The sequence below is a fragment of the Sitophilus oryzae genome, unplaced genomic scaffold (genome assembly GCF_002938485.1).
Source record: "Sitophilus oryzae breed Bouriz unplaced genomic scaffold, Soryzae_2.0 scaffold_1396_pilon_pilon, whole genome shotgun sequence".
Classification (NCBI taxonomy): Eukaryota; Metazoa; Arthropoda; class Insecta; order Coleoptera; family Curculionidae; genus Sitophilus; species Sitophilus oryzae.
Window position 1 is genome coordinate 4,439,495 of NW_022146055.1, and position 6,285 is coordinate 4,445,779.

Genomic DNA, 6,285 nt, shown 5'->3' on the forward strand with positions numbered 1-6,285 from the left:
ACCTCTTTTAGTGCGAATTGGGTACAGAGATACAAAGATGCGGTTTTCCCATCACTGCTACGTTTTTATGAAACTGAAGATGGTACACACGGATTTGTCCTAGCCCTCTTAGTTCTTGAAATACAGGGCGAAATTGAAAATGTTGCATTTTTCGACCCCCTTCATATCTCGGTTGTCTTATAACTTATCGAAAAGGTGAAAACTGAGCCCAGTAGAGATTTATACAGAGAATAACAGAGAATAACAGAGAATAACTAGTTTTTCATTGGGAGCTGTCATTCTCAAAATATAACCTAAACATGTTTTTTTTTAATGGGACACCCTGTATATTATTTTGTATTAAATTTGCATTTTCATGAGCTTTCAATAAATATAATATACCCTAGACTTATTTTCTTAAATGAGGTAAAAAAATACATTTTTTAACTTTTTAACATAAACCAATCTAGTTTAAAAGAGTATTACCACAGAACAGATACAAATCGTATCTGTTCTGTGGTATTACCCTTAATATATAAACAAGGGCATTCTTTATTTTATTTTATTTAACCAGGTAATTTTGCTTTCCGTCATTTTTTTCATAAACTGCACTGAAAATGAGCTTATGCAGCTTTTAGATTTGATTGCCAACTTCCAAAATAAAAATAGAGAATAAATAAAAATCTGCCTATTTTGGATATCCGTACAGGTAAAATTACCACACATGTCGATGTAATAGTTGCAAAACTCGACTCTACGCGCAGGATGCCCATGGTAAAGATGACGTACAAGTTTATATTTATAAGGTTTGAAATTAAATTGTTTTAAAATTTTTTGCAATTTGGTTTTAGATACACCCACATCTTCCACTATGTATCTACAAGACGTCTATGGTGTGGTGTCAACTGAAGCCAAAACATGGAAAAGACAATAGCCAAAAAATTTGACATTGAATAAATCATTCAATTGTTATGACTATCTATTATTATAAACCGGCTACCTATATTAAAAAGTTAAAAAAAAATATTTTTTATCTTATTTATGAAAATAAGTCTATGGTATTTATATTTTTAGAAAGCCCAAGACAAAGCAAATTAAATAAAAAAATAATATACAGGGTGTCCCATTTCAAAAAAAAAGTTTAGGTTATATTTCGAGAATGACAGCTCCCAACGAAAAACTAGTTACGCCACTGGATTCTACGTGAGAATATCCACTAGGCTCAGTTTTCACCTTTTCGATTAGTTATAAGATAACCGAGATAATGAAGGGGGTCAAAAAATGCAACATTTTCAATTTCGACCTGTATTTCAGGAAATAAGAGAGCTAGGACAAATCTGTGTGTAGCATTTTTAGTTTCATAAAAAAGTACCATAGTGATGTGAGAACCGCATCTTTGTATCTCTTCCCGTAAGCGCGAGATACCCTGTAAAACACACGAAAATGGGACACCCTGTACAAGAAGCTTAATAGCCGTAAAAACCCATTGCAGCTTTATTAGAATATTTTGAACGGGAAAGCGGTAATAATGGCCCTTTATGCCCCTAAGTGCTGATAAGAAGGTGAGTTTTGTTGATGTAAATAATAACTGTTTATATATTTATAATTAATTTATTTTTGTTTCCTAAAATATTTTAATTAAAAGAGAATATGTGAAAGTGGGCAACGATGTGCCAGGCAAGCTTAATCACGTGACTAAAAGTTTATTTGATGTAAACTATACAAATATTATTAACTATAAATAAATAAGCAAATTGTGAGAAAAGCCCGGTATTAAATTTACATTACATCGACCCTCGTATCAATCGATAGCAGTTTAATTAAGTAATTTGTGTTGTTTAGCTGAAAGTAATATATGCGTATGCCAAATAGAAGGAAAGATAAAATCGACAAACACATACAAACACCGCTTTCCAATTTACATTTAGACCTAACGGTTGCTGAAGATTCTCTTCTCTCTAACTGTATTGATATAACGTAATTCTTTCGAATCTCGTCAATACGCTAACATAAACGATAAATATCCAATCTTAAACGTGATCTGAGGTTAACCCTCAGTCAATTTGGAGAACTATACAGGGGATTCAAAAGCGAGACTCAAAATAGGTGATATTATAATATCGTACTTCCAGAAAGACTGATTTTCTTTCTTCCTCTAGGAGATGCAAGACCTTGTCGTTGGTGGGGAAGTTCCTGGTCAGGTGCTGGGGGGAATCCCCCTAGCGCGGGTCTAACAAGCATCTCACTCATCGTCTTGTCCCTGACTGTAGTGTCGTGGCCAGGGAATTGCACCAAGACATATAACAATGCCGGACGAGGCTACCCCTGTCCGTCATACCAGGCACCGTCTACTGACTGTGGTCATATCTCGCGGGTAGAGGGTATGGGTGGTCTTGGCTTAACCGCCTGGACCAAGATGAGACAACCTCACCAAAAACCTAAATGCTACGACGGCGGGACCAGGTCAAATGGATGCGTGGCTAGATAGCGTGGACTAGCCATTACTGGCCTCAACCTTCGGACATCAGGAGGCATCCCATTGTATTTACCCCTTACTTCTACATGCGGGGCTCTGTAGAAGTAGACCGACTAACCCTAGCGACTCGTGGGAACACTATGAGATCTAGCATTAAAAACACCAACGGTGAAGCTGTGGGGAAGCCCCCTAGCGACACTGGAAACATTACAAATGGAAGTTCCAAGGGACCAAATCCAAAGGAAACTACAAGAGGGGCGGCTGACACTTGCTTGGGATCATCCTCCACAAGTGGCACACAAGCTACCACCTTCTCCAGCAAGGGTCGGGAGCCTACCTCTAGATCCAATAAGCGACACAAGCTACCGTTTCGTCTACCCGACCTGGGTCAACCAGGCGGGCTAGACGATCCTCTGAGAGTAGGTCTTAGCGGAGCAGAGGCACGGAGATACCTCCGACTGCTCCACTAAGGACTTGCTTCAGAGGAAGCAAAAGCGAAAACACGCCTCCGAAAAGGGGAGAGTAAAGAAACCAAGAAACAACCTGACTCATCTCCATCAAAGGGCAGGAGAGGGAGCGAGAACCTCTCACCTCTTCTCCGGCAGGAAGAGAAAAAAGCCAGGATGGAAAACTGTCCAACACCGGGAGGCAAGCAGGGACGTATCACCAGCTTTGCCGCTATTGCTGGACAAATGAAAATGGCGGTGCTGCCAAAGGATTTCCCAGAGGTTGCTTTGACCACCGACCTGCAAACGTCTCTAGAAGAGGCTATACTGTACGAAGTAGTCGCGATCGAATCGCAACACAACGATCTACAAAATGTGGGTCAGCTGCATTTTGCGGGGATACTCTTTCGGGTGGGCATGATCCTCATAGATTGTGTATCTCAAAGGGTGGGCGAAAACATCTCTAAAGGGGCGGCCATCACGGTCTTTCTGCCGAGGAGCAAGAGGAAAGACAGCACCTACCTGCTGAGCCTTATCCAGGGTCAGAACTTCAATGTAAGGACATCGAGTTGGCGAGTCATCAACTCGAGGGAGGAGGGTCATGGTCAGGTCCTCACAATAGGAATTAACCTCAAATCCAAGCAGGCAATAGAGAAAGAGGGACATATCCTCGGAGGACTATTATAGATACGGGACAACACCTGTATCAGGTCTAAGGAGAGACCAAGTTAAAGAGGTGGAGAAAATGGAGACAGATCCTCCAGCCTCCACCTTACGGGTTCCTTAGCCGGAGGCAAGCTCCTCGACTGTGAAGGGCGGCACGGAGGGCCAAACTCCAATCGTGGAAGGGTGTGTACCCTCCGAGGAAGAACTGTTGTCAGAGGAGGATGGGATATACCCTGTCCCCTCTACAACATATAGACTGTGTGATGACTCAAGGAAGGGGAGCACAGTAGGTCTTTAAGGTCGCAGTGATAACCCCCCCCCCCTCTTACTCATTCTACATTCTACAAGATTGATTTTAAAACGTATTATGTTTATTTGAGATGTGTAGAAAGCCAGTCAAAATGACGTTTGCTTGAATCACACTATATAATATATTATCGTCTATGTGATTTTTGGGAAGTCTTTTTCAAAAATCACGCAGTAATGCAATCCCACACAAATATAAATTATTACAATTTGTATTACGTCAAAAATTACTCAATATATTCGATTTTGAAAACGAAAGTTTACTATATTCATTGTACAAGACGTCAATGTTTAAAAATGTGTGGTATTATTATTTAGAAAGCGACCTAAGTTGATTCACACAAAATAAAATGGTTCTACATACGTAGTGCAATGTCCGGGATCAACAAATTATAAGAAAAACAAAATCAACATTCGTAAAATGTAAGAAAGGTCATTGAGTCGGTTTAATTGCATTTTCTAGTATTACGAATATCGTTTTTAAGCACGTTTGTGCATTTTTTATTTGGTACTTTGAGTTCTTAATTACTAAGAGTTAATAATACCTAGTAAATAATTTCTAAATTCATATACTACCATATAATCGAGTAAAAAACGACGTCCAGTTGCCTGGGAAATTACGATCAATGACATTTCTCATAAAAACTTACAATTTAAAATTACAACGGGTCTTAAAATGAATTTAGCAAAAACTAAAGTAGATAATGTATAACGAACTAGTGGAAAGAAACGACATCTAATAAATAACATAACACTGGAAATAGTAGAAGAAGAATATATATTTGGGACAACTAATACACCCAGCTCAGGATCTCTACTACCAGAAATCAACAGAAGTATTAAGTTAGCATGGAGTACTTACGAAAGAAAATCATTCATATTCAAATCTAGAATGCCACTCTATCTAAAGAAGAAAACATTCGACCAATGTGTACTACCAGTCATGACCTATGCATGCGACTACAACCTGGACATCATAAGGGCATACAAACGGGCATCATAAGGAAATTGCAGGTTGCACAACGCTTAATAATATTCAAGAAATATGCTGGGAATAACCAACAGACACCGTAAAAGAATAGAGTGGATACGACAAAAAAACAGGTAATAAATGTCATCCACAGAGTCAAATCCCTCAAATGGCAATGGGCAGGACACCTGGACAACAGACGGACCACAAAAATTACAGCATGATACCCACGAGACCTAGAAGAAGACCGAACTTGAGATGGGACCATGCGATATTAGAAAATTAGCAAAGATAACTTGAGTCCGCATAGCCAACAATAGACAACAATGGGCCCAACTACAAAGAGAGTATGTAAGAGAGGCTACACCATAATTGAAAATGGTTGAATAAGCTGAAAATGATGAAGATGATCATGATAATAAAATGAAAGCGATCTTTGGGTTAGAAAGCACACAGCTTTCTTTGGGTTAGAAGGCCCACTACATCTTTAACAGTCTTCTTTCCTTTGATTTTCAGGTTTGCCATAAACCATTCTAAAGATTTATTAGTAACATTTGTCTCTCACCATTCTAAAGATTTATTGGTCGCCCACTTTAGTTTATGGTTTTGGTTTATGGTCATTCTTGCAACTGCTTTTGTAGAGATGAGAGGTTCTCGTACCCTTTGGTAGAGATGCGCCAGGCTTGGTTCCTTTACTCTTCCCTTTTTTAAGAGTGTTTTCGCTTTTACTTCTTTTATTCTCGTAGTCCCTCGTGGAGCAGTCTCAGGCTACTCTCAGGCAGTGGATCGTCTACTCGCCTGATTGACCCAGGCCGGGTAGACGAAACGTTAACTTGTGTCGCTTATTGGGTCTAGAGATATAGGCTCCTGACCTTTACTAAAGAAAGTGGTAGCTTGTTAGAGGCTGATCTCGCATAAGTGTCAGCCGCCTGTGTTGTGGTTCCCTTTGGAATTGGTCCCTTGGAACTTGCAGTTATAAAGGTTCCCAGTGTTGCCAGGGTGTTTCCCCACAGCTTCACCGGTGGTTTTTTTTTACTTGATCTCATAGTGTTGACACGAGTCGCTAGGGTTAGTCAGTCTACTTCTACAGAGCTCCGCATGTAGAAGTAAGGAGTAAAAACAACGGGGTGTCCCAAGTTTTAGACCAGTAGATCCACGCGTCCCTTTGACCTAACCCCGCCATCATCGTAAAAATTAGGTTTTTGGTGAAATTGTCTCCTCTTGGTTAATAAACTAATACCCCCACACCCTCTACCCGTAACACATCACCACAGACAGTAGAGGGTGCCTGGTATGACGGACATGATAGTCCCATCCGGAATCGTTATACGTCTTGGTCATTCCATGACCACGACACTACAGCCAAGGAGAAGACGTATGAAAAAGTAAGATGCTCCTTAGACCCAGCCAAAGTTCCAGATGGAGTTCCCCTTACCACCTCA